General features: G+C 41.8%; 1 protein-coding gene and 1 long non-coding RNA gene across 5 annotated transcripts in view; one reads left to right on the forward strand and one right to left on the reverse strand.

Annotated features, from left to right (window-relative positions):
• LOC140909032 (uncharacterized) overlaps positions 1–27,354 on the forward strand; it is a 116,897-nt gene that overhangs the window by 85,981 nt on the left and 3,562 nt on the right. For 2 of the 3 annotated variants that reach the window (XR_012158053.1, XR_012158054.1), the window contains exon 2: positions 4,719–4,861. The gene's annotated coding sequence lies outside the window, so the exon portion shown is untranslated. Of the gene's footprint in view, positions 1–4,718; positions 4,862–9,545; positions 11,056–27,354 lie in introns of those variants that run through there. The other variant, XR_012158055.2, reaches the window with a different exon arrangement.
• LOC140909034 (uncharacterized) lies at positions 1,565–27,354 on the reverse strand. Of its 2 annotated transcripts, XR_013635566.1 has the most exons (4): positions 27,277–27,354; positions 26,517–26,631; positions 4,681–4,834; positions 1,565–2,504 (listed from the first exon to the last, which is right to left on the reverse strand). It is a non-coding gene; the product is annotated as an uncharacterized LOC140909034 (long non-coding RNA). The 2 variants fall into 2 exon arrangements; XR_012158056.2 differs by lacking the exon at positions 1,565–2,504 and having other exon boundaries at positions 3,509–4,834.

Here is a 27,354-nt window from a genome sequence, read left to right on the forward strand (position 1 = left end):
GGCTTTGTTTAGGGTTTAGAATTTTGAGGGTTGTTTTTTTTTTCCTGGGCCCTTTTGTTAGATGATGCTTGTGCTTAGGTCTGATTTTCAGGGTCATCCATGAGGCAGTTCTTATTACTAATGCTCCCACTAAATGCCTTGTTATTCAGAGGTTCTCATTCACAGTCATTAATATCCACATCACTGTTAAAATTGATAGGGATTTGTTGCAGAATTCTTGGCGTCTTTGAAAAATATGTATGCTAACAGCGGATACTGCAAATTTGTGGCACATCACTACAATGTGTGGTGCCAGTTGGAGCTTTTACTCTTGTTATTGCTCTTGCTGATTTTTGATGGACTTTTGCTCCTCAGCATTTGTTTCAGTTATTGGTGTCTTATACCCTCATTCAGTTTTAAGGGAGGACAAGCCGTTTCTTTCTCCATAGTCAACCCCACCTCATCATTGCCAGTGTTGCCAACTCTCATGGTTTTGTCATGAGTCTCATGATAATTATTGCTTTCCTTAAGCCCCAGCTCCTGGATATGTGATGATTTCAGCCTTCATTCTTAAAGGAAAAGTTAGTTTCTAGCTCTCATACCTGTAGAGAAAGCTTAAAATGTGCACCCTAGAGGCTCAGAGAAAAGCAAAAGGCAAATAAAGAGAACACCAAAACTATTATTTTTACATATTCTCATTTGTATTCTATTGTATTGTATCATATTCTCATACATTTTAAAGCCAAGCTCATGACTATTTTGAGCCTGACTCATGATTTTTGAACATTTGGAGTTGGCAATACTGCCATTCTCACCTGCCAGCTTCCATGGCTTTATGGAGCTGCAATAGAGGTCAGAAGAAGCTGAAATGGAGAGAACACCAAAACTTGTTTCCACATGTCTGCAATGGTAGGCCTGTCCTTAGCTTTTATCCGTTCTGCCCTAAAGACAGACTCAAATTGCATATTATAACTGAATGTCCACCAGCCAGAAGAACTGATGGAACCAATCATCATTTTTCTATGATTGTACATTGGTATTTGGGGAGGATTTTATCTCTGATTGTCCCAGGAGAAAAATTCTAAGCAACTAAGTCTACGCAAACATTGATCACATTGGAGGATCAAGTTCTAAAACAATGAATCCTGGGCAGTGTTATAAAGTGATATGGTCTTCCCCATGTAGACAGGACCAAAGGTGCTTTAACCATTGTTAAGGTTCCTTCCCCACTCTGAACTCTAGGGTACAGATGTGGGGACCTGCATGAAAGACCCCCTAAGCTTATTCTTACCAGCTTAGGTTAAAAACTTCCCCAAGGTACAAACTTTGCCTTGTCCTTGAACCCTATGCTGCCACCACCAAGCGTTTTAAACAAAGGACAGGGAAAGAGACCACTTGGAGACGTCTTCCCCCAAAATATCCCCCGAAGCCCTACACCCCCTTTCCTGGGGAAGGCTTAATAATAATCCTCATCAGTTGGTACAGGTGAACACAGACCCAAACCCTTGGATGTTAAGAACAATGAACAGTCAATCAGGTTCTTAAAAGAAGAATTTTAATTAAAGAAAAGGTAAAAGAATCACCTCTGTAAAATCAGGATGGTAAATACTTTACAGGGTTATCAGATTCAAAACATAGAGAATCCCTCTAGGCAAAACTTAAGTTACAAAAAGACACAAAAACAGGAATATACATTCCCTCCAGCACAGCTTATTTTACAAGCCATTAAACAAAAGAAAATCTAACACATTTTCTAGCTAGATTACTTACTAACTTTACAGGAGTTGTAAGGCTTTCATTCCTGATCTGATCCCGGCAAAAGCATCACACAGACAGACAAACCCTTTGCTCCTACCCCACCCCTCCCAGATTTGAAAGAATCTTGTCCCCTCATTGGCCATTTTGGGTGAGGTGCCAGCGGGGTTACCTTAGCTTCTTAACCCTTTACAGGTGAAAGGATTTTGCCTCTGTCCAGGAGAGATTTTATAGCACTGTATAGAGAAAGGTGGTTACCCTTCCCTTTATATTTATGACAACCATGCTGCCATATTGTGTTACAAATCTGGTACCAGGTTCATTAGTGCTTATGCAGGAAAATGGTGTAAATGTCACGTCCTTGCATTCTGGGCACATTCACCCAATAGTCACCCAAACAGGGCCATATGTTCTTACTGATAGCATCTTCTCTCAGGATTTCTACAGGTTATGGCTGGAGCTCCATGGAAGCCCCACTGGCAGAGGCTGTTGAGGGGATATTCTGAATCAGTGGTCCCCTAGCCATCCTGGTTAAGCCCTTTTTCCAGCAGCGCCACCCACCTTTGGGACTTCCCTGGCCCACTGTGGTACAAGGGAAGTTGTGTTTCTGTACCATTCCAGGCTCTTCTGGCATAATTTCCATCTCAGGGACGTCTGCCTGGGTTTATGTTGGAAGCAAACCCTGAGTGAATTTCTCTCCTGATGTTTATAGGGCTAACCATGATATTTACATGCTTCAGTAACATGGTTGAAACCCAGTTTAGTTCCATCTGCACAGGCAAAAGAAACCAGTTTTAGTAGACAATCAGGATGAGCTTCACCCAACATGCTCCATTTGCCTGTGTGTATAGGCCCACAACCTAAATCAAATTAATTCCTTCAGAGTCTTGATTCACTAAGACTACCTCATTATTTATTTAATCCTTTTTTTTTTTCCATCTGTGATAGGGCCAGAGTGGTAAAGCCCAGACTGCTTTGAATACTCCTCTCTCTCCTGCACTGAATGAACTTCAGTCTCACACACACACACACACACACACAATATATCCATTAATTATTCGTCATTATTTATTAGCTACTAGGCTAAAACACAGGTGACATGTCTGAATGGTACTTCCTTGACCCAATACACATTTAAAGGACATTTTCTTTGCTGAATTAGATGCAAAATTTTCCTTAATTATCAGAAGCCTGATCACTACTCCAGCCTTCCCCACCCGATCAATAAAGTTTCTTTGAGTTATGGATGCAGCATCACACTGGGAGCAGTAGATTTTAGACAACCATCTTTGACCAAATGAAACAGTGTGTTCCTAAGCAGGCTAAGAGAGATCTAGGTGCTTGCTTCACTTCCCCTCTGGCTCTGTCTTGTTTTGCTTGTTTAACACCCCCCCCCCCAAAAAAAACCAACAACCCGAGGGAATAGACTAAAAGGGCATGGCCCCTTTAAACAAGGAGGATTAAGTCACTCCCAGTTAGACCTGAGTCCCATTGCAAATGGAAGTATTAATAGGATTAGTGAGTCATTTATACTTACTGATAACTGTCAGGGTGGTTTTCATTTCAATTCAGGGACATTGTTGGCGGGGAGCACCCCCTGTGATCACCACCCCAGGAAAAATGTTAGCTAATGACTTATTCAAAGTGAATTAACAGACTAAGGGAATCCTCTGTCCAAGCAGCTGCTTTAGATAACACTGTTTGTTCAAAAAGAAAAGGAGTACTTGTGGCACCTTAGAGACTAACCAATTTATTTGAGCATAAGCTTTCGTGAGCTACAGCTCACTTCATCGGATGCATACTGTTTGTTCACTTGCTGTGATAGCAAATCCTTGAGTATAGTTTTGTGTTCTCTCTGCCACCTGGCTTTTTATTTCCTCCACCACCCAGCCAAACAAACAAAAATAGCAATAACAATAACACTACAATTATTTTTCCTTCCTCTGACATGGATTATTTAGCACTGGTGTCTAGAAAGCTGCATTTTAGCTAGATCAAGTTATATGCAAAGGAAAGGCCAAATTCTAAAGCTCATTGACGTTAATGAGGGTTTTGCCTGAGTGCAACCTGATTTGGTCTAAAATTCAACATATGTTGTATTTGTTTTGTAACTTCATCTATTAAGGTGAAGACATGAAGAGCTCAGTTCTATTTTACATTACACCACTCTCCATTGTATATTGTTAGATAACGTAAGTACTGTCCTCCTAGCATTAAATCTAAAACAACCGCTCTGTTTTCTGTTTCACAAGCAATTTGATTGCTGAGCAACAGAATACTAACAATGCTTCAGGACCATGTTTGGTTACCTCCCTACAAGACTCAAAGACAATTTCATAATGCATCTTATAGTGTGGACATAAACTGTTGCTTCTGGCTTTAAATTTACCATGATTTAGACAGTGCTTTACAGGTGCCACACCCCTTTGAAATTTGACACCATGTTAGCACTACTTCATGTAGTTCAAATGGCTCCATTGATACTTTTTTTATTTTCCACTGAATGCAGCCGATGAAGTGAGCTGTAGCTCACGAAAGCCTGTGCTCAAATAAATTGGTTAGTCTCTAAGGTGCCACAAGTCCTCCTGTTCTCTTTTCACCTATACTTAGTTTATCTCTTAAAATGTGTGCTAGCTAATGCCCATTCTCCAATATGTGTCTCTGGGGTTTGTATGTAGTTTCATCTGCACTGCTAAATCATGATAAATAATATGAGAAAATATCAACATACCCTGAATTTGGGAAAGAGAACGGGAATATGCAACCTATTACCTAAATTTCCTCACTCTTCACAGTTAATCTGTGTGAATAAACAATGACTCACTAATTGCTTTGCTCATTAGATTGCAAGAGAAGCATGGGGTGGGGGAGGTCTCACACCATGAGCCTGTTGTGACTGGCCCATACATTTAAGTACCAAGCCGTCTGCACCACTGCAGAACATACCCCCTACCAATGAATCCATGTCCTCATTGTCCTTGCAGCTGCCCTGCCTGCTGTGCTGAAACAGCAGTAGGAGACAGTGACTGCTCACCAAATGGAGACGGGATGCAGAAGGAAGCTACTTCAGGACAGGCTTTGCCTGTAAAAAGCTGAGCACCTAAGAGGAACAGAAGAAATAAGGGGGGTAAGCAATTAAAAAAAGATTCATTTAATGTAATATATTTATTTAAAGTGCCCATCACACTTATCTCTGGAGTTACAGGCAGAAAAATTTCTTAAAACTCTACAAAATTAGTTCACTAATAGCAAGCTGAATGTTACAGAGTCAATAACAGAGTTCTAAACATAAGCCACCATCTCTCCCAGCAGTTATAATAAACTCTCAGCTAAAAGCCTGAGCAATCAGGCAGTTCATGTGTCCTGAAGGTCAACAGACTCAGGCTCTGTCAAACCAGGGGAGGAAGAGAATTTGGGACTCAAGAGACCTCTGCTGAACATGCCTACCCCGAGACATTCTAATCCAAGGTCTGTATCAGGTAATCTCAAATTTGTGGAGGTGCTCAGGAAGACACCCTGTCAACTGTGAAATAATCTCTCTTACAGAGAGCAGCTCTCACCAGCATACTTAATGGCCTATAAGGTTCCCATCACATCTTATAAGTCCCATTTCTCATGGTTGTGTAATATGACAATGAATGTTTATTCTGGATATGAGTTAACTGGTTTGGAAACCCACCAAACCTTCACCCAAAGCTGTGTGTTGTATAAGGTTTGAAAAAGGTAGGCTAACTTTCATTTTTTCCTTATTTTTAATTTACACACATCTAGCTGCTTCCACATTATGTTCACTGACACCCCATGAGAAATGGCTGTGATCTGGATGGACTACAAGCAGGAAGTATTAAAAACCTCTTGACAAGCTGTAAGTTTTCCACAAGGGGATCAGATAGCTTGGAGAAGCTTCCAAATTTATGGGTGTTTATCCAAACAGTCTCAAGCATTTTGAGGGTCGTCTCTCATTAATTCATTCGGTGCTTAGATTTGTCATAGAATCATAGAACTGGAAGGGACCTCGAGAGGTCATCTAGTCCAGTCCCTTGCACTCAAGGCAGGACTAAGTATTATCTAGACCGTCGCTGACTGGTGTTTGTCCAACCTGCTCTTAAAAATCCACAGTGATGGAGATTCCACAACCTCCCTAGGCAAATTATTCCAGCGCTTTACCACTCTGACAGTTAGGAAGTTCTTTCTAATGTCCAGCCTAAACCGCCCTTGCTGCAATTTAAGCCCATTGTGTCTTGTCCTATCTTCAGAGGTTAAGAACAATTTTTCTCCCTCCTCCTTGTAACAACCTTTTATGTACTTGAAAACTGTTATCATGTCCCCTCTGTCTTCTCTTCTCCAGACTAAACAAACCCAATTTTGTCAATCTTCCCTCATAGGTCATGTTTGAGGGAAGATTGAAAAAATTGGGTTTGTTTAGTCTGGAAAGGAGAAGTCTTCATTAGTACAGGGCATTATCCTGAAGGATAACTGTCATTCAGGATTCAATTTATAGCCATCAGCTGTAGGGGTAGGGGGCTTATACACTTGGTCTGTGGCTACACTAGAGAGTTTACAGTGGCGCAGCTGCACCTAGCCGCTCCTCTAAGGTACTCCTGTTCTTTTTGCAGATACAGTCTAACACGGCTGCTACTCTGAAAGAAGTAATGACTGCATATTTTGTTGATGGAAGCTAGAATGCAATTTTCTGATGATGTCAGGACTATTCTGTTCTCTTTGTCACTCAGTGTTGATGTCAGACTCAAACATGATCTGGAATAATATGAACTAGTATCATAGTTATAATTATTGGTAGGTGAAGCTCAAAAGGCTGGAGATTTATTCCAGGTAAGTACCCAGCAAACGTTTGGATACTTATTTGGAAACCTTATTTCACCCATCTGAACATCCTGAACTCTGCAAATCTGAGCTTAAAAATTCATGGTAAAACATGAGTTTCTCAAGAAACATCTGATTTATTTTGGTCTGTTCATGTTTGAAACACAGCAAAAGAAATTATTCTGTTCAAAGTATTTATGGCACTTTGACTCAGAACTAGACAAGGCACATAAAGCTGGCCAATATGGGTTTTTTGTCTTTAAAATTAACTGAAATATTTTGAATTTTGAAAACTCTTCTGTGCAACTTCAGTTTGAGTTCTGGGTGAAGGATCAGGTCAGTACTTAGTGGATATGAACAAATCTGTGCATCCCTATTAATAAGACCTCTAATGTTCCGATCCCTGATATCCATGATGGCACTTTGCACAGGACAAAGTAAAGGAATTGGTGCGGTGCAGTGTAGTCTGTGTATACTCTGGGATAGAGCTCACTTTTCAGTCACTTCAGCTTTGAAGAGCAAGTGGATTTGGTGATTTCTGTTTGATATCCAGAGACAGGAAAACATTCCTAGGACCAAATTGAAGGGGCCTATAAACCACATTCTTTGCAATAAATTCACCCTTGGGCAGAAAGCTTGTCCAATGTCTATGCACCTCTTATGTCCCATTTAAACTAACTTTTGGGGATGTAAATTGACCACACCCTCCACACAGCAGTGTCATCTCACCCCTTGCAAAGTCCATAAACAGTGAAGAACTCACTGTGTCACTTCCTGCTACTCGAGGAAACTAACAGCAGCAAAGCGCTGCTCAGGAGCCTGGCAAAATTCACTTGTTAGCAGGTGAAATAAAATACAACCAATAGACAGGGCACATAATGTTCTAGTACACATTAACAACATCTTCCTGAGTTTACATCATCATTATCACTCCAACAAAACCACTCCATCACCTCCTTTTTATATACAGATGGGGACATGCTCTTCTTTAAATATATATTATTGTAAGACTCCATCTATAAAGCATCTGGAAGTAGGAGATGAAAGACAGTCTTTCAACTCTATGCTACATGAAAAGAACATTCTGAACTTAGTTTAGTACTTTTAAAATAATTCTCATTAACAAATAAAGATCATTCCTAGCAAAGGTGTGATTAAAAATGGAAAGTGGGATGGAAAAACTAAAAATCAAAGAGGTTTTTGCATGTTAGAAAATGGTCTCATATCATGAACTGCCAGTGAAGTTTCAGTAAAGAGACAAGGTGCGTGAGGTAATACCATTTCTTGGACCAGCTTCTGTTGATGAAGGACACAAGCTTTCCAGTTACACAGAGTTCTTCTTCAGGTCTGGGAAAGGGTACAGTAAATACAATGTGGAACAAGTTATTTAGCATAAGTAGTTAACACATATTCTAGGAGACCATTCAAGGTGAAGTGGCCCATTAATGGTCCCTTAGAAAATGTGTTAACTACTTATGTTAATCAATTTGTTCCACCTTGTGTTTAGCTGTAACCTTTCCCAGACCTCTGTGTAGCTTGAAAGCTTGTCCCTTTCACCAACAGAAGTTGGTCTAATAAAAGATTCTATCTCACCCACGTTGTCTTCCTAATGTCCTTGGACCAACACAGCTACGCCACTACAAACAATGAAGTTTCATGTAACTTTACTTCAAAAAATGGTCCTGTTCTGACTAAAAATTGCAAAATATTTAGTTTTGCATCTTTTCAATGAGAAAATTGTCCTCTTTGTGGAAATCATTTCATTTTGAAACATTTCATGAAACATAATGTTTCTGGCTTATGAAATGTCAGGGAAAGAAATGACAAAAATGTTGATGCACAATTTTATGTATTTTCTTCACTTTGACATTCAATCCCTACAATAAGTAACAAGAAAGTCCCTAAAAAAAGAAAAGGAGGACTTGTGGCACCTCAGAGACCAACAAATTTATTTGAGCATAAGCTTTCGTGAGCTACACCATTTTTAAAAAAATCCCTGTAATTTCTTCTGTTCAGTTCAAAGAAAAATACAAATAGCCATTTGGACTGCACCCAGTATACATTTTGCTGTTTAATGAAGGAGTGCAATATTATAACTGTTGGCTTGTTTGCATTTTCAGTTTATACGGACATTGACATTCCAAACTTGCTTATGCTGTCATTAAAACCCATAGAGAATGTCAGGTTACCATATGTCTGATGCAGTCTCATATCATGTGATGCCAAGTGTCAGAAGTCTAACATAAAAAGGGCTTCTGTTGACATACACACTTGCTCATCATTTTGGGTAAGCTCAGATACTAGGGTGAGAAATGAAGTATAAGAACCTAAACTGAATACAAATTTCAAATGCTGAACATTCAGTCTGAGTAACCTTATATTTTTAAAAAATAAAAGGAGTACTTGTGGCACCTTAGAGACTAACCAATTTATTTGAGCATAAGCTTTCGTGAGCTACAGCTCACTTCATCGGATGCATACTGTGGAAAATACAGAAGATGTTCTTATACATACAAACCATGAAAAAATGGGTGTTTACCACTACAAAAGGTTTTCTCTCCTTCCACCCCACTCTCCTCCTGGTAATAGCTTATCTAAAGTGATCACTCTCCTTACAATGTGTATGATAATCAAGTTGGGCCATTTCCAGCACAAATCCAGGTTTTCTTCCCTGGAAGTGGCCCAACTTGATTATCATACACATTGTAAGGAGAGTGATCACTTTAGATAAGCTATTACCGGCAGGAGAGTGGGTTTGGGGGGGAGAGAAAACCTTTTGTAGTGGTAAACACCCATTTTTTCATGGTTTGTATGTATAAGAACATCTTCTGTATTTTCCACAGTATGCATCCGATGAAGTGAGCTGAAGCTCACGAAAGCTTACGCTCAAATAAATTGGTTAGTCTCTAAGGTGCCACAAGTACTCTTTTTCTTTTTGCGAATACAGACTAACACGGCTGTTACTCTGAAACCTTACATTTTTACAGGGTTGATGGTGTGTAAGAAGTCTATAAAAAGAGGGTGCTTCTTGATTCATCAGGAGCCAAAGTATGAAGTCCTTTCCCAATATCAACTCATTCCTTACCTAGACATTGATGCAAATTTGCCTGAATAAGGACTGAGTAAGAACTTCAGCATCTGGATGCACAAAGCTGTAAAGATTTCTACACAACCCTGTACCAATTGAATAAAATTGGGCAAATGGCTCAGGCAGGAATCAGAATCTGTCCAAATCAACAGTGTTTAAGGAGCTGAATGCTATGAATTGCTTTTCAGGATAGGCAATATGGCCTACTCTGTTTTTGCAGAAAGTTGTGTAAATCTCTGGTACTATGTAGGTTTAATAACAAGTAGTAATGACCGTTAACAATAGCAGATGTTTGCATTGTGTCACAAACATCATATATGGTACTATGGAGTTGAGACCCACCTGCTTCACTGTAGCTGTCCCAGAAAAATCTCATGTTCTAGAAGCCCATGTCTGGAGCATGAAAAATAGGAGAGGGACAACAATTTCCCAGCCGTAATCCAGAAGAGCTTGTCTTTGGGACACAGGTTGGAGTTTGTGTCAATAAAACCATACAGACACTAATTGAATCTCAGCTTCTCTGGGTTTACTCACCTAGAGTAATAAGCTGCAATTTACTATGACTACATGCCATTAATGCCCTATCTAAATGAAAAATTATAATTAATTCATTAATAGGAACATAGTGTGACTGTGCACCCCATAAGGCTTTATGGAAATATGCTTATGAATGTATATATGACATAACTGGAATATGTTTTATGCTACATATGCCATGTAACATATCTATGTAAAGGTTATGATCTACTGAATATATTCATCCTATTTGTATGCATGTGTCGTATTCGAAGTCATGAATATTGGCTGTATACTTGTTTGATTTTAAATAGCCTTAGTAAGGCATTTGGTCAGCTTCTTTAGAGAGGAATTTGCAAGTTAAGTGCCCAATCAAGAAGCACTTAATGGACAATGGATCTTGGAAGGCTCCAATCCACATAAGAAGTCTACATGAGGCCGTTCAAGGTAGCATGTGAACCATGGCTGCTACCTGTAAATTCTGAGTCATGCAGGACATGTGACTTGCCCATGTGACTCCAAAACGCCATCTTGTAGCTGGAATTCTACACAAGGGGAGGGAAGGATATCCACCCATAAGAGAAAGTCTATTTAAACCCGTGGGAGACCCCTCCATTTTGTCTTCAGCTGGCTCAAGAGATAGCCTCTCCATCCCCAAGGATACCTGAAAGAAACTGGAACAAAGGACAGTAACTACAAGGGGTGCGAGTGATTGCTGGACCCACACTAGAAGGAGACTAGGCTGTAAAAGGAAGTGTACTGGAATACCTCTGAGGGTGAAGTTTTATCTGTATTCAGTTTTCCTGCTGTATTAGGCATAGGCTTGTGTGTTTTATTTTATTTTGTTTGGTAATTTACTTTGTTCTGTCTGCTATTACTTGGAACCACTTGAATCCTACTTTTCTGTATTTAATAAAATTACTTTTTACTTATTAATTAACCCAGAGTCTGTATTAATACCTGGGGTGGGGGGAACAGCTGTGCATACCTCTATCAGTGTTATAGAGGACGAACAGTTTATGAGTTTACCCTGTATAAGCTTTATTAAAGACAGGAACACTTCTTAAGCTGCTTTCAGTTTAAGCCTACAGCTGTTAGGGGATGTGGCTCAGACCTGGGTCTGGGTTTGCAGCAGGCTAGCGGGTCTGGCTCAGACCAGGCAGGGCACTGAAGTCCTAAGCTGCCAGGGCAAGAAAGCAGAGGCAGAAGTAGTCTTGGCACATCAGTTGGCAGCCCCCATGGGGTTTCTGTGATCCAACCCATCACACATAGGAATTGACACACCTGACCAGACCCAAAGTCCATCTAGTCCAATATCCTGTCTCTGACGGTAGCCAATACCAGAAGTTTTTGAGGAAGATGCAAGAGCCCCACAGTCAGCAGATGTGGGATAATCTTCGCCCCCACATTAGGTCTCATCCTAATCTTAAAGAATAAGAGATTGGCTTAAGTTTTGAAGCCTAAGGTTTGATATGCCTTCCAAAATTTTGTTAGCATTCATTATTATAATGCTTCATATTCTTGATAGCCAAATGAATGTCCCATCACTTTCTGAATCTTGCTAAATTCTTGGCCTCGACAACATCCTGTGGCAATGAGTTCCACAGTCTAATTGTATGTTCTGAGAAAAAGTATTTCCTTTTTTTGCTTTTGAATTTGAACAATAATACTCTACATCTATACTTGTTAGGGCCCAGTCCAAGGCCCATTGCAATCAGTGGAACTGGAGCACATCATCAGGCCCCTGCCCCCAGAGCCTCCCCATTGCCCCTGACACACAACTTGAGTAGACTGAATGCCATCCAGCCATTCCATCTTTGATCCACATCAGAGAACATCTGTACATCTTCATACCATCCACTTCCTTGCCCTTGTGTCCCACTCCAGCACCAACTTGCGGAACTTACTGCCATCTGCAGAGGGCAGGGAGCCCCAGTGGGCCAGTCTGTTTTCCACTCTGGTTCCATGGCCCACAGGGGATTTTAGTTGGCAGTTCCTCCATGGAGCCATGAGCATGGGCATGTACCTGGCATGGTTCACAGAATCCCCAGATACCTGTTCCTTCTGCAGCAAGAGGAAAACCCTGACACATGTCTCTGTAGAGTGTGTCAGGCTGCAGCCACTCTTCTAATGCCTCCAGAACATCTTACTAAGGATCTGGCTACACTTTTCCCCTCACATGTTTGTCTTTGCACATCCCACCCATGTCCCCACAAGGTCAAGACGAGACATCCTTGTCAACCTCCTCCTGGTGCTGGCCAAGGTGGCCATCCATCACACGAGGAGGAGGAAGATGGACAGGGGAGGGGTACTCTGTGACTGTGGGGCCTATTTCCAGTTCCTGGTCAAATCACATCTCCAAGAAGAGTTCCTCTGGGCAGTGTCCACTGACTCCTTAGCTGCCTTTGAGGAGTAGTGAGCACTGTCGAGGGTTCTCTGCTTAGTGTCCCCTTCTGGTTCCTGGATTTTTAACCTTTGATCTCACTCTCATTCCTGTTTTATTATTTGTTGCCTCAATCATTCATTTGTGGTCTGAGTTCAGTGGTTCTTCCCTCTGGAGTGAGGGGGTGGGTGTTTAGTTCTAAGTGAGCCTAGGCCAGGGGCAAGCAAACTTTTTGGCCTGAGGGCCACATCAGGTTTTGGAAATTGTATAGAGGGCCATTAAGGGAGGCTGTGCCTCCCCAAACAGCCAGGCATGGCCTGGCCCCAGCCCCGTATTCGCCCCCCCCCCGACTACTGCCCCATCCAACCCCCATGTTCTCTGACAGCCCCCCCGAGACCCCTGCCCCCATTCAACCCCCCAGTTCCCTGCCCTCTGACCGCCCCAACCCCTTTGCACACCCCCGCCCCCTGACCACCACCCCAAACTCCCCTGCCCTCTATCCAACCCTCCCTGCTGCCTGACCCCTTACCGCGCTGCCTGGAGCACCAGTGGCTGGCAGCACTACAACTGTGCCGCCCAGCTGGAGCCAGCCATGCCACCGCACAGCACAGAGCGCCGGGTCAGGCCCCGGCTCTGCAGCTGCGCTGCCCCAGGAGCTCGCCGCCCAACTGCCCAGAGCATTGCGCAGGCGGCACCGTGAGCTGAGGCTGCGGGGGAGGGGGAACAGCGGGGGAGGGGCCAGGGGCTAGGCCCCCCCTAGGCCAGGAGCTCAGGGGCCGGGCAGGAGGGTCCTGAGGGCTGGATGTGGCCCACGGGCCATAGTTTGCCCACCTCTGGCCTAGGCCCACTCATCCCAGTACCTGCAACAGGTACAGTCAATGGAATTATCACCATTGATTTCAATAGGCATTGCCTCAGGCCATTTCTGAGAGGTTTTTCAGATGAGCCAATCCTCTGGTCTCAGTTTTCAAATAAAAAAATTAAACCATATCAAATCGACTATAAAAGGAGTAGACTGCCTAAGGAAACGCGCTTTGTAGTTCCAAGGTGGATTCCCAACAACCCACTCTATCCTCCATGCAACTCTCCTACCAGGGTAAACCTGGAGAAACAGAATAATAATAAGTTTCAGAGAAACAGCCGTGTTAGTCTGTATTCGCAAAAAGAAAAGGAGTACTTGTGGCACCTTAGAGACTAACCAATTTATTTGAGCATGAGCTTTCGTGAGCTACAGCTCACTTCATGCATCCGATGAAGTGAGCTGTAGCTCACGAAAGCTCATGCTCAAATAAATTGGTTAGTCTCTAAGGTGCCACAAGTACTCCTTTTCTTTTTGAGAATAATAATACCTTCTTGTTATACAGGACTTTTTATCAGTAGATCTCAAAGTGCTTTACAAAGGAGGCCAGTATCATTATCCCCATTTTATAGATGTGGACTCTTCACAGCTGACTCTGTCAATGTGTTCTGAACCTAGCCTCTGGCAAACTAATGAGACAAGTGGTTGAATTATAAGGCCAAGGACCAAGAATGTCCTACTCCCTCCCCCATCCTCTTCTAAGTAAGGAGGTGTCTGTTAATGGGAACAGGATGGATGATTGTAATAGTAGCACATGGGAAACGACAAGCAGTTCATTTTGGCTTTTATAGGTTAAAACCAGCCCTTTGGACTTCACCCTGTAATCAGCTGTCTGGCAGCACAGAATTCATGTGCTCCTGGCAAGAAAGCTGAGCCATTGTGCTCTGCACTAGCTCTAGTTTCCAAATGGTTTGAAGGTTTAATTCCACACAGCGCACGTTGCAGAAATCTAACCTCAAGGTGACAGATAATCAGAGAGAGGTCCGTAGCCAAGAGAAAGGGACACAACCTTCTTGCCAGTCACAGCTAAAAAGAGGTTGGCAAGCAGAGGTAATAAAAACAGTCTCTGCATTTCATATATTGTGTGTTACTTGATAGAGGGCAATGCTCTTTTGGACTTTCTTTGTACGATCTGAATGTGGATTTGAACTGTTGGGTGCATTTTTCATTATTATTCCTTAATACATTTAAGGATATTTTGGTTTATTAGAGCAAGTTAATCCATTTCAGGTTTTTCATCATAAAAACACAAAAGGAGGCACAAGTCCAATTTTTCCACACGTGCAGGTCACCTTTCATATGTATTATGGCTCATTTGAAGATTCATAAGACATATGTTTGCACATTGTGATTCCATTGGTAACATGTTTAGACTGATAATCCTTAGAAACAAGACATATTCTATTCGTAGATGTTTTGAAATCTCAGCTGCTTTGCTTATTTTTTAATATAGAAAAAAAATATGCAACTTGCATTAGGAAGTAGTTAAAAAGGCAGTCAGTTGTTGACAGTTTTATCATTTTAAAAGAGCCAAATGGATGTTTAATTTTTTTTAATGTACTCCTGGCCTGATAATTTATGTTACAGATTTCAGCTAGCAGCACATTTTTAAGGGCAAGTTATAAACTCCCTATCTTGCAGGCATAGCTGTAATTGTATTTGATCCCAGACTTGGATTTATTCTCTACCTCAACTTGCATCTGAAAAGAATGATCAGGTTGGCTCTATATTTCTACTTGTAGAGTGGCAATGGGAAATGCAGGTAAGGAAAAATCACTGCTTTATTTAGACGTGGTGGATTAATTTTTCACAGTCTAAAGCTCTGTAACAATTAAAAGCCTGAACGCTGTCTACTTCTTTTTGACTGACAAACTGGATTTTACTACCTGGGCCCTTGTCACTCAGGACAACATCAGTATGGAATGGCTTTGTTAATGCAGTCAGTTTCAGTGTCAAGGAACCCCAGGTGGGACAGATAAAAGATCATCTGAGATGGCAAGCAGCCAGGAAATTAAAGATACAAAAGTTCAAGGTGTACATGTTTCTCAAACTTTTTAAAGAGACTGGTAACCTTATAGTCTTTCTACTTTGGGACTTTAAGTTTGTTCCATTAACCACAGTTAGAATCAAAATCACTTGTTGTTCTGTTTGTGAGTGTGTGAGGGTAGGGTAATAACCAGATCATTTTGCAGCCACACCTACAATTTCTTGGTGATTTCTTATCTTCTTTTAGTGCAAAGCACACTCCAATATTAAATATTTGAAAAAAATAGCCTCTAAAGTTCTCTTTGGGCTATTTCTTGTTAAAACTTCTGTAAGCTGTGCTGCTAGTTAATTATTTGCACTGGAATGAATATGCATGTTTGTGCTTCTCTTGTTAATGTTTTATACATAAAATGATGGGCCTGATTCTCTTTCCCTGAATCCTGTGTAGCCATCTACACCAGTGCAAAGTGACTACAAAATACTGCCACATCAGAATAAAAACATTTCATCATGTTTGTCACTATGGGCTAGAGTCACAAAGGGATTTAGGCAGTGTGACACTGAGCATGGCATGAATGCATCCGATGAAGTGAGCTCTAGCTCACGAAAGCTTATGCTCAAATAAATTGGTCAGTCTCAAAGGTGCCATAAGTTCTCCTTTTCTTTTTGCGAATACAGACTAACAAGGCTGCTACTCTGAACCCTAACTTTTAGGTGCTTAGGAATTCACTGGAACAACACTGCAATTCACCAATGTTAAGCACCTCAGCTCCCTAGCCAATGCCTGGAGAGAGACTGGTGCCACAGAATGCAATTCACAAAAGCCAGCACGTTAAGTGGGGAACTGCCTAAGCTAACCAATGGGAGATGCTGATGAGAGGGATGTATGCTAAGGCCTGCTCCCTCACAGTGATAGGCACCTAAGTCACATAAGAAGAAAGCCAAGGAAAGTGTGGGCCCCTTACTGAATGAGGGAGGCAACCTAGTGACAGAGGATGTGGAAAAAGCTAATGTACTCAATGCTTTTTTTGCCTCTGTCTTCACTAACAAGGTCAGCTCCCAGACTGCTGCGCTGGGCATCACAGCATGGGGAGTAGATGGCCAGCCCTCTGTGGAGAAAGAGGTGGTTAAGGACTATTTAGAAAAGCTGGACAAGCACAAGTCCATGGGGCCGGACGAGTTGCATCCGAGAGTGCTAAAGGAATTGGCGGCTGTGATTGCAGAGCCATTGGCCATTATCTTTGAAAACTTGTGGCAAACGGGGGAAGTCCCGGATGACTGGAAAAAGGCTAATGTAGTGCCAATCTTTAAAACAGGGAAGAAGGAGGATCCTGGGAACTACAGGCCAGTCAGCCTCACCTCAGTCCCCGGAAAAATCATGGAGCAGGTCCTCAAAGAATCAATCCTGAAGCACTTACATGAGAGGAAAGTGATCAGGAACAGTCAGCATGGATTCACCAAGGGAAGGTCATGCCTGACTAATCTAATCGCCTTCTATGATGAGATTACTGGTTCTGTGGATGAAGGGAAAGCAGTGGATGTATTGTTTCTTGACTTTAGCAAAGATTTTGACACGGTCTCCCACAGTATTCTTGTCAGCAAGTTAAGGAAGTATGGGCTGGATGAATGCACTATAAGGTGGGTAGAAAGTTGGCTAGATTGTCAGGCTCAACGGGTAGTGATCAATGGCTCCATGTCTAGTTGGCAGCCGGTGTCAAGTGCAGTGCCCCAGGGGTCGGTCCTGGGGCCGGTTTTGTTCAATATCTTCATAAATGATCGGATGATGGTGTGGATTGCACCCTCAACAAGTTTGCAGATGACACTAAACTGGGAGGAGAGGTAGATATGCTGGAGGGCAGGGATAGGATACAGAGGGACCTAGACAAATTGGAGGATTGGGCTAAAAGAAATCTGATGAGGTTCAATAAGGATAAGTGCAGGGTCCTGCACTTCGGACAGAAGAACCCAATGCACAGCTGCAAACTAGGGACTGAATGGCTAGGCAGCAGTTCTGCGGAAAAGAACCTAGGGGTGACAGTGGACGAGAAGCTGGATATGAGTCAGCAGTGTGTCTTTGTTGCCAAGAAGGCCAATGGCATTTTGGGATGTATAAGTAGGGGCATAGCGAGCAGATCGAGGGACGTGATCGTTCCCCTCTATTTGACATTGGTGAGGCCTCATCTGGAGTACTGTGTCCAGTTTTGGGCCCCACACTACAAGAAGGATGTGGATAAATTGGAAAGAGTCCAGCGAAGGGCAACAAAAATGATTAGGGGTCTGGAACACATGACTTATGAGGAGAGGCTGAGGGAACTGGGATTGTTTAGTCTGCAGAAGAGAAGAATGAGGGGGGATTTGATAGCTGCTTTCAACTACCTGAGAAGTGGTTCCAGAGAGGATGGTTCTAGACTATTTTCAGTGGTAGCAGATGACAGAACGAGGAGTAATGGTCTCAAGTTGCAGTGGGGGAGGTTTAGGTTGGATATTAGGAAAAACTTTTTCACTAGGAGGGTGGTGAAACACTGGAATGCGTTGCCTAGGGAGGTGGTAGAATCTCCTTCCTTTGAGGTTTTTAAGGTCAGGCTTGACAAAGCCCTGGCTGGGATGATTTAGTTGGGGATTGGTCCTGCTTTGAGCAGGGGGTTGGACTAGATGACCTCCTGAGGTCCCTTTCAACCCTGATATTCTATGATTCTATGATTCTAAGTCCAGGCTGTAGGGAGGTGCCTCGCTCTGCTAGTGATCCATGAATGGGAATGTCTCTTCTGGAGGCAGGTGGTTTAGTCACCGAAGGCATTTCTTGTGAGAATGAGTTAAGCAGCTGCTTCATTCCACACAAAATGGCTGGAGGAGGAGGTGCCACCACCTGTTTTATAACTTTTAGCCAAGAAATGTGGGAGACCCAGGTTCAGTTCCCCCTGTGTGCCAGCAGGGAAGAAAGGATTGATAAGGGGTGTCCTAGGAACATGTGCTAACCACTGAGTTATGGGATGTTCTGCTGTAGGGGCTCCCTCAGTTTCTCCTTCTCAATAAATTGTTCCACTGTAGGTCAATAATGAAAGAGTGATTGGAGCACTGGGGTTGGGCACCAGGGTCTTCCACCTCTGAGGAAGGTTCCCTAACCAGGAGGCTACAGCACTTTTTTTCTCTGGCCCAATGATTCTTTAATTATTTACCTCCAAATAATGGCTTGTAGTAGCTGACCACAGAGAGAGAGAGTTAAGAATAATAATTGGGGAAGGAGGTGCCCTATTCCCATTTCAGATGATTTCTTCCTGCCCCAATGTAAATAGTTCATGTCCTAGCCTGGTCCACTATTTTCATGACTTAGTGAGGCTGCTGGGAACCATTAAGACCTGGCTGGAGAGATTGGCATCAGAGTTTCTAAACAGTTTTTTAAAAATAATTTCTGTTCAAGCCACTAACGTCACCAAAAGAGTCTGGAGGCTCAGCAGGCTCCTCAGGGGTCAGAAACCCCATAGGTAATTTTTGTATTTATTTCTTTTGGGGGTGGGGAACACAGCCACTTTTTTTTTTTTCACTAGCTAAGCAGAGCTTGTAATGTTTGGATTATTCATATTCAATTCAAAACTGCCCTGAGAGCTAAAAAGGAATGCAAATATTATCTCCTCCACGGAGTCCTAGAAAACATCACCTTTATTATGCTCAGCAGAATTTATTTGTATTCATATCTTTTAATATGATTTAGTCCACAATCTTCAAAAATTTATCCAAATGTGGAACTCACTCTCTATGTGCAGCCTTAGTGTACACTACATTCAAAGGCCTATACAAGGCTGTTTCAGGCTAAATTGGATTGCTATGCACACATTCCAGTTATTGCTTATGGGGTGAAATTTACCTCCATACCAAAGGGCAGAACAAAACTTTTACACCACGTAAGCTCTATTTTGAGGGTGTTAGTGGGACATAAGTCATGCGTGGTTGACTTGTGCTGGCCTTTTCCATATGGAGGATTTTGACCCTGTGTTAATAAGCAATACATACTATTCATGGGGGGAGGGGGAAATCACCTACATGCATGATGTGATATGAATGTATACTACATGCTAGATGCCACATGCATGATATGTGGGATGAAACTGTACAAAGGGTCAGATAGTTTGTATTGAGTGTGCTGTATGACTATATCTCAAACATGTTTCAAACTCACAAAAGCAATGGGAAATTTACCACCTACACACACGTTATTAATGCACACAGTGCACCTTGTTGCTCATCTCTGGGTTACAGCAGTAATATAAAATCCCATCAAGTTGTTATTACACAATCTTTCTTGCAAAAATGATACTTTACTGCGGTAATCATTTTCCTCCAGGAGACTGCACTAGAAGCTTTCATCTCCATTACTTGTGATTTATAAAGTAGACTTTGCACACACACCAAAAGCTTTCCTGTGACTGGCTGCAACACAATTAATGGAAGCTGTAATAAGCAGGGATGGGTGAATTCAACCTCGTGAATTATGAACTTACTCAAACAATATATGTTTCAAAGTTTGACATGAACTACAGTACTGTTGGGTTCCTGCTTTGCTCAGGAAAAAAAGAGTGGGAGCTGAGAAGGGTAGGGAGAAAATAATAGGGTGAAAATGAAGCAGAAGAAGAGGGGCAGTGTAAAATAAAAACAGGTAGAGGGAGTCTGAAAAGAGGAGCAGAAATCTGGAGAATGATACACTGTGATATTCTTCCCTCCCTCCCTCCCCCCCATATATACACACTTTAAATAGGACACTCATTTTGGCACAGTTTTCTCTTGAGCTAGAAAAACACATTGGCATTGTTTCTAAAACCTGTTCACCCTATGGAACATAATGGGCTTAAAATAGTGGGAAAAGTCTTGTTGAACTCAAACTTAGACTTAAATCCTTTCATGAGAAACATGTGAACAGGTTCATGTACAAATGCAGAGCCCCATCAACATCAATGGGATTCTACACTGGTGCAGGGGTCTGCCTGTGTGGTTCTTACTGAAGGATCAGGGCCTAATTTGGAGGGGGGAAAATTTATTTTGCCAGAATCATTAACCTAAGACAACCTTACTGATAAGGTCATAGCTCGGTGCTCTGAAGCTCTCATGACAAAGTCAAATTGAATGGAATGCAATAAAAGTTCTGCTGGACATGGTGTTCTGCATTTCCTCTTCTGTTCTTCCATCGGGCAATATTGCCCTTCCTTATTATCACCTGCAAATAAAGCCACGTGGCAAGAGAGAAGTTTATGTGCAGTAACTGCTTATAACAAAGCTAACTATGCTAAAGAGGAGGTATCACTTAAAGCAGCCCACTCATTTTAAGGCCTGTCATGTTCATTGCTCAGCCTGTGTAAAACCACCAGATTTTGTCTGAAGCCTACTGAAGCACCTCCAGCTTTGCAATAGTTCCATTGCTATGCTGCTTACAGCCTCTTGTAAGGGACATTCCCCGTTCTTCAGTATTATATTTTAAGATAAAATTGGAATTAGCTACCAGGAAGAAGTCTGTGCTGGCCTTTAATTAAACCCTCCTTATGGCTCCATGTAGGAAGTTTCTGTAGGCATCCATGAGAGTGACATGGTTAGTTATGGAACGAAAAGAGATCTGTTTTTCTTTACGTTTGTGTAGCTTTTTTTGAATTTTGGGTATTTTATTAACTTTATTTGTGCGCTTTTTTTTTTTTTTTTTTTTTTGCCTTGAAATTGATAGACAGAGGCCTGAGTAGGGAAGGCTCAATGATAGATCTTAGTGACTAAGTAAACAATATGTTTTGCAGAGCTGCAGCTCAAGGCCAAGGTGGCTTAGAGGCATAAAGGCCGAGTTCTGTTGTTTTACTGGGGTGCTGGATTTCAACAGTTAAGGCAGGGTAGTGACAGCTAAATGGATAGACCTTTACTATTGGCATGAGTAGGATAGCAGTGTGTACCTGATCCAATGGCATTAGTGAGAAGGGCTGTTAACCCCTGTAGTTGTGGGGGTTTATTGTGTATGTGTGTGTGTGTGTGTGTGTCTTACACTGCTACTAACTTGTGAACTGAATGTCTGAGTGTAAGCGATTGCATATTTTGAATCACCACCCGTTACGCCTCTGAATACTAAGAAATGGCTCAGATGGAAAGATAGCAGCAGTTAAATTTACCATGACATGTATTGCTCTAGCTGTATAAAGATACACGGTATCTGTATATAAAATGTTACAAAGTTAACCCCTTTATGCTGTTTAGAATATACAAAAGACAATACATATTCTCCTTTAGGTCCTTTGCATCAGTTGAATATATACTATATTCAATTTCAGTGAATGTGTGTGTATGTGTGTGTGTGTACAGAAAACTATTGCAAAAGGAAACAATGTACATAACTGAAAGGGGAATAGAAATGGTTGTTACACTGACTATTATAAATAGAATACAAATATATATGTGTGTGAATTATATATATGTAATGCATATGTATGCCCTTCTTTTTATGAAACATATATACCCATATGCACAGTTAATGTATTTGCTATAAATATGTGTACAGTAAAAAAGTACTAATTTAATCATTACAGCTCATTAAAGGGTTAGAAATTGCTCCAACTAAGACTTTATCTCAATGAACACACTTGTCCTTTTCCACGGAAAAGATAAGCTATTTTCTGGGTCATAAGTTGTAACTCTTTTCCAAGAACATCACCTCCTGCATATCACATGATTATGGTTTGGTATCCAAATTCAACATTTTAGAGAGAGAGAGATCAAGAAGGAAGGAAATTTACCAGCAAATGAAGTAGTTACTGTCTAAATGTTTTCAGTGTTTTGATAAATTAGTTTGTTGCGTGCCAAGGCACATTCTGAATAGGTGTCAAAAGTCCACTCAGATTCAATCTAAAAATAACCTCAAAGTACATTATGTGCCAGCTTTTTGTTGATTTTAGCAGTTCAATATGTTTCAAAACCTGAGCTGAATTTTCATTACATATGGTTGGTAAGATCTCAGACTGTCAGTGGAGGCTAGAGCTTTAATTTCCTAACCTGAATTGTTTTCAGCCTTGCTGCCATTGCCAGCAGGGTGGAAGGTGCAGCTGCCAGACTCCTAATGCTCAGCTGATGAAGAATATAGCAAACATGTTTGGATTATAATAAATATACACACAATGCAAGGAAAGATAGAGCATTGAAATTAGATATGAGGAAATAGTTAGGTGTGTGGTGAGTGCCAAAGGATTACCCACTCTGTCTTTCCTATCTTTCAACAGAAGCAACTAAAAGAAATTATGAGTCCAGTTCCCTGTAGTGCTGCTGTCCCTTCATGCTGTTCCGGAGGCATAAAGGGGCCACAAAGGAGGAAGGAAGCTCCCAGGGGACACCTCTTCAGATACAGAGCAGTTCTAGACCCATCCCTCCTTGCATGCCCTCTGGTGTAAGGAGGATAATGTGTGTCTGTGTGTGTATTAGGGCAGGGAGGGAGTATGGGATTCTCAGCCACTCAAGGTGGCAATGCATAAATTTGCACAACCCTGAGATTGCTCTCACTTCCTTTGGTAGGAAAGCAGTCCCTGGCAGACCTAGAATAAAAGTGGTGTAAAAGCTAAGAATATGAACAAGGCAACTGTCAGTCAGGGCTCGTGGGTATATGTAGACATATGGGATTTACTCAGCTGTGTACAGTGTTTAATATTCTGGAGGCAACACTTTTTGTGATGACTGGCAGACTATCTTTGTTTTTCGCCTCAGTCTTTTATTAAGACTTTGCTAGTTCTCTCAGCCTAACAGCACCTTTAAAAGGTGGTGTGTCAGAGATCTAACAAGAATAGCAGTATTGTGTAAAATCATGGGCTGACCATCCAGTGGAGAAGGATCAGCAGGCATCTGTCCTTCATTATTTGTGCTAGCACATTCTGAAATAATGAGAAGTAAGAACAGAAGCATGAAAACTGTCCATAGGATTGAGAATGGCTTTCCTGCCTCTTGCACTAAAATGCACTGTGTTCCTCTGATATAGTTTCATGTATGTTTGTTATGATTGGAAACTTGTCTTTCCTAAATGATTGCATTCATGATCCCAACGTTTTAAGTCCCACTGATGAACAACCAAGCTGTCTGCAGACAGAAGAAATAAATGTTTTTAAAGCAAAAAAGCTCATTTCAAAGCCTGCTGACAACAAACTTTCAGTATATATCCATAAAGCATCTCAATGTTTGTGGGTGAGCAGAATATAAATAACTTTTTCAATACAATGTTATGGTCATATCATGTAAGGAACCAGTTGACTCAGAATGGGCTTACTGTGGCTAAGTACAATATTGATTCATCCAAATATTATCCTCCTTATGTATATTTATTTCTAAATGGAAAAAGGAGGTAATACTCAGAATCTAATAAAAGTGTCCTGATATCTCTATTCTGTGGCATCTCTGTACTCAGAACATATTATGTTTCTGAACATTGTTTGAAATAAGGGCAATGAAACCAGGAAAATCCCATTGCGCTAGCTAAGTACAAAGGTCTTGGTTGTAAAACATGGATATCTCCATTCCAATTGGATATACAGTAAAATACCATATTCTATTAGGACAGAACATCATGCTTTAAGGATATAGGCAAGATAACTCAGGCTGCAAACTTAATCTCCTCTCCTCCATCACTACAGAGCTTTACCTTAACCAGAATGTACCCAACCCCCACGCACTTAAACATTGCTAAGGCTAAGTTTTAGAACCTAATGAGGGGGCAAAATGAGAATAAAGAAAAAAAATCCCTTTCAGGAAGCTTTGAAAGGATGCTGAATGACTTTTTTCAGCACAAATGTGTCACTTAGATCAGTTTTCTAATTCAGCGTGTCTCATAGGGTACGATCCAAAGCCCACAGAAATTAGTGGAAAGATTCCCATTGACATCAGTGAACTCTGGATCAGGCCCATTAAGAATACTTTAAAAGTAATATGAGGGACCGAATCAATATGAAGTCAACTGGAAATGGACACTCATCCACCAGGAAGATAATCCCTCAAGTGATTAAGGATTTAAAAATAAAGACAGAAAATGTCCATGCCCTCCATTTGTTTGCTACTCCCACTTATTGCATCTTGTCTTGAACTCAGTTGGGCAGCAACTTGTTTCTTGCTGAGTCTGCAGAATGTCTAGCACAATGGTGCCTCCAATCATGATTGAGGCCTTTGCCCACTACTATGATACAAACACAAGGTCATTTTAAATTATTTTATGGAGCCCTATCTTTGAGACCTTTGTTAAATTGTGTTTATTATAGTGGTCCAAACAGCACAATGCTGGTCTTGCAGTTAAGGCATTGGATTAGGACTCAGAAAATCTGCATTCAGTCCATGGATCAGGTACAGACTTCCTTTCTGACCTTCAGCAAACCCCTGTGTGCCTCAATTCACCATCTGCAGAAGCTGAATAATAATATTTACCTTCTCCCACCCTTTGACTGCTTTGTCTATTTAGATTGTAAGCTCTTCGGGGTAGCAACTGTCTCTGTTTTTGTTTATACACAGCACCTAGCACAATGAGGCTCTGATCTCAGCTGGATTCTTTAGATGCTACTGTAGAACAAATAATAATAATAAAAAAATATTTCTCAACTACAAATGCTTTAATAAACGTTCCTAATTTGAGCTCATAATATCTCTCTTCCCCTCCTTTCCCCTCCACATTTATCTCTCATAAGATGAAACACTGCCCTTTTCTGCCAAATGTGCTTGGACCTTTCTTGGAAACCTCTCTTCCTCCCCTGTGGTGTTCGCTCATTTCTTTACACAGAGAACTGAGAAGCATGCAATTAGTGAAAAGCAAGACAGACCTTGTCAGCTGACATTAGCTTTAGAAGGCTCAACAGTCTCCTGATCAGGACAGAGACCATCATTTACTGTTAAATGATTTCTGGAAAAAAAACCAACAGGATGACTTCCAAGATCCTTTCTCTCTCTCTCTCTCTCTGTAAATAACATTAATGGTTGTAACCGTGTATAAATTCTGTCTCAATGGATAGTCTCCTTTTCCATAACCTTCACGAAATTTGTTTAAATTCTGGCTATGAGGGAATAAGGCTCTAGGGGCCTCAGGGACTGCTCAAAGAAACTTAACTCTCTCTTAGAGGGAGAGCACCTTCCTAAGAGGATCACAATGTCTTGGTGCAATGTTCTGTTGGCAAAATCCGGGGGGGGGGGGGGGGCTACATAATGCTATACCACCTCCCACCTAATCTTTCTAGCATCATGCATGAGTACATGAGAAGGAACTCCTTTCCCCACAACAATACACATAGGACAAACTAGGACTGAAATTATATTAAGCACAAATATGCTAAACAGTTAGTGATTGTAAATGGGCTATAGAACGCAATAGGTCCCTTTCTTTAGGGTAGGGGAGCATGCTACATCCTTCAGGGATGCACTTCCTGCTGTGGCCAGCTAGCTTCACTGGCAGGTGCTGACTGTGGGATGAGTGCCAGGGATAGGTCTCCTCACATACTATGTTCCCAATCACACTCTAAGCACGAACAAGAGTCCAGGTGAGCGTTCCTCCCAGAAGGCAAATGAAGCATGTAATTGGAAACGTTTGCACATAGCTCACACCTTCCTGGTTCCTGATCACTAGATGTTCTTTGCTAACTCAGGCTATACTGATAAGGTCTTGGCATGGGCAGCAAAAGCCAAATAAGAGAATTAAAGAAAAGAGACAGAACACAGTTATATAACACAACTCAAACCAAGCCTCTCCGAAGATACCAGCTGTCTACAGACAAAGTTCAGTAGATATTATTTCACACAGCCTTCAGAAAGGATTTTTCCTCCTGATTACTTATCAGCTAGTTCTGAAAGTGAACTTAGTGCTAGTGAAAGGTGCCAAATCAACAGCTGTGGGGACTGAAGTCCTCTCTTCACACAACAGGTACACAGCATGGGCTAGTCGACTTCTTCACCACACGGCTCAGTTCAGAGGGAGCATTTCATCAGGAGGGAGTTCATTCTTTCTCGAGCTGACAGCTATATGGCCCTCATTACCATAATATCTAACTGACTCACAATCATTAATGGAATTTATCTTTACAGCAGTCCTCTGAGACAGGGAAATGTTATTTTCATTTTATAGACAGCTGACTGAGGTGAAGGATAGATGAAATTACTTGTTCAATGCCACAGAGGAAGTCTGAGCCAGGAAGTGAATGCCAGTCGTCCAAGTCCCAGTCTGATGCTGTCTCCACAAGAACCATCTTTCTTCTCTTGGATTGTCTGCTGAGACTGGCAAATAATGCAAAGTATGAGAGTGTTTTGGTGTTTAAGATTTTTTAATGTGGACATCTGTTAGCTAGCACAGGGCGCAGACCACCATCTCAGTGCCTATAACTCACCAGATACTAAGGCCTTTCCATCACTGCTGATCAAGACTGCACTGACTCAAATTGCTGAAAGGCTCCTTATCCCTTTGCCCACTCAGTCCCCCAGCCACTGCTCTTATTTTCTTTTAATTCTTTCCAGGTTTGTTTCTTCCACCAGCCAGCAACACAGCAGAACCCATTTCAGTGAACATAGTTACAATAGTAAAACACTGCCTATAGAGGAGTGGAGGGAAAATCCCCAATTACTCAGTTCACTTCAGTGGCCTGTCAATCCTCTGCTCTGAGCAGCTTTTGTGATGTAGATGCCAGTGGCCACCTATAAGCCCCCTTTTGCCCACACATACTTTGATGCACACTGTCTGTAGTTCAGCTGTAGCCTGGGATCTGATCTACCTGGGGCTGCACTCAGCCCCACTCTTTGCCCTGCACTTTAGTCACAGGGCAAAGGAGCCATTTAGTGGCGGATTAATGATTTTGCCACCCCTAGGCCCTGAAATAATTGCCGCCCCACCCCCAGCAGCTTCCCGTCATCCCTGTCCCAGCTCACCTCCGCTCCACCTCCGCCTCCTCCCCTGAGAGCGCCGCCGGGTCCTGCTTCTCCCCGCTCTCTGCCAGTGGTTGTGCA

This window comes from Lepidochelys kempii, chromosome 3 (genome assembly GCF_965140285.1).
Source record: "Lepidochelys kempii isolate rLepKem1 chromosome 3, rLepKem1.hap1, whole genome shotgun sequence".
NCBI classification, from domain to species: Eukaryota; Metazoa; Chordata; order Testudines; family Cheloniidae; genus Lepidochelys; species Lepidochelys kempii.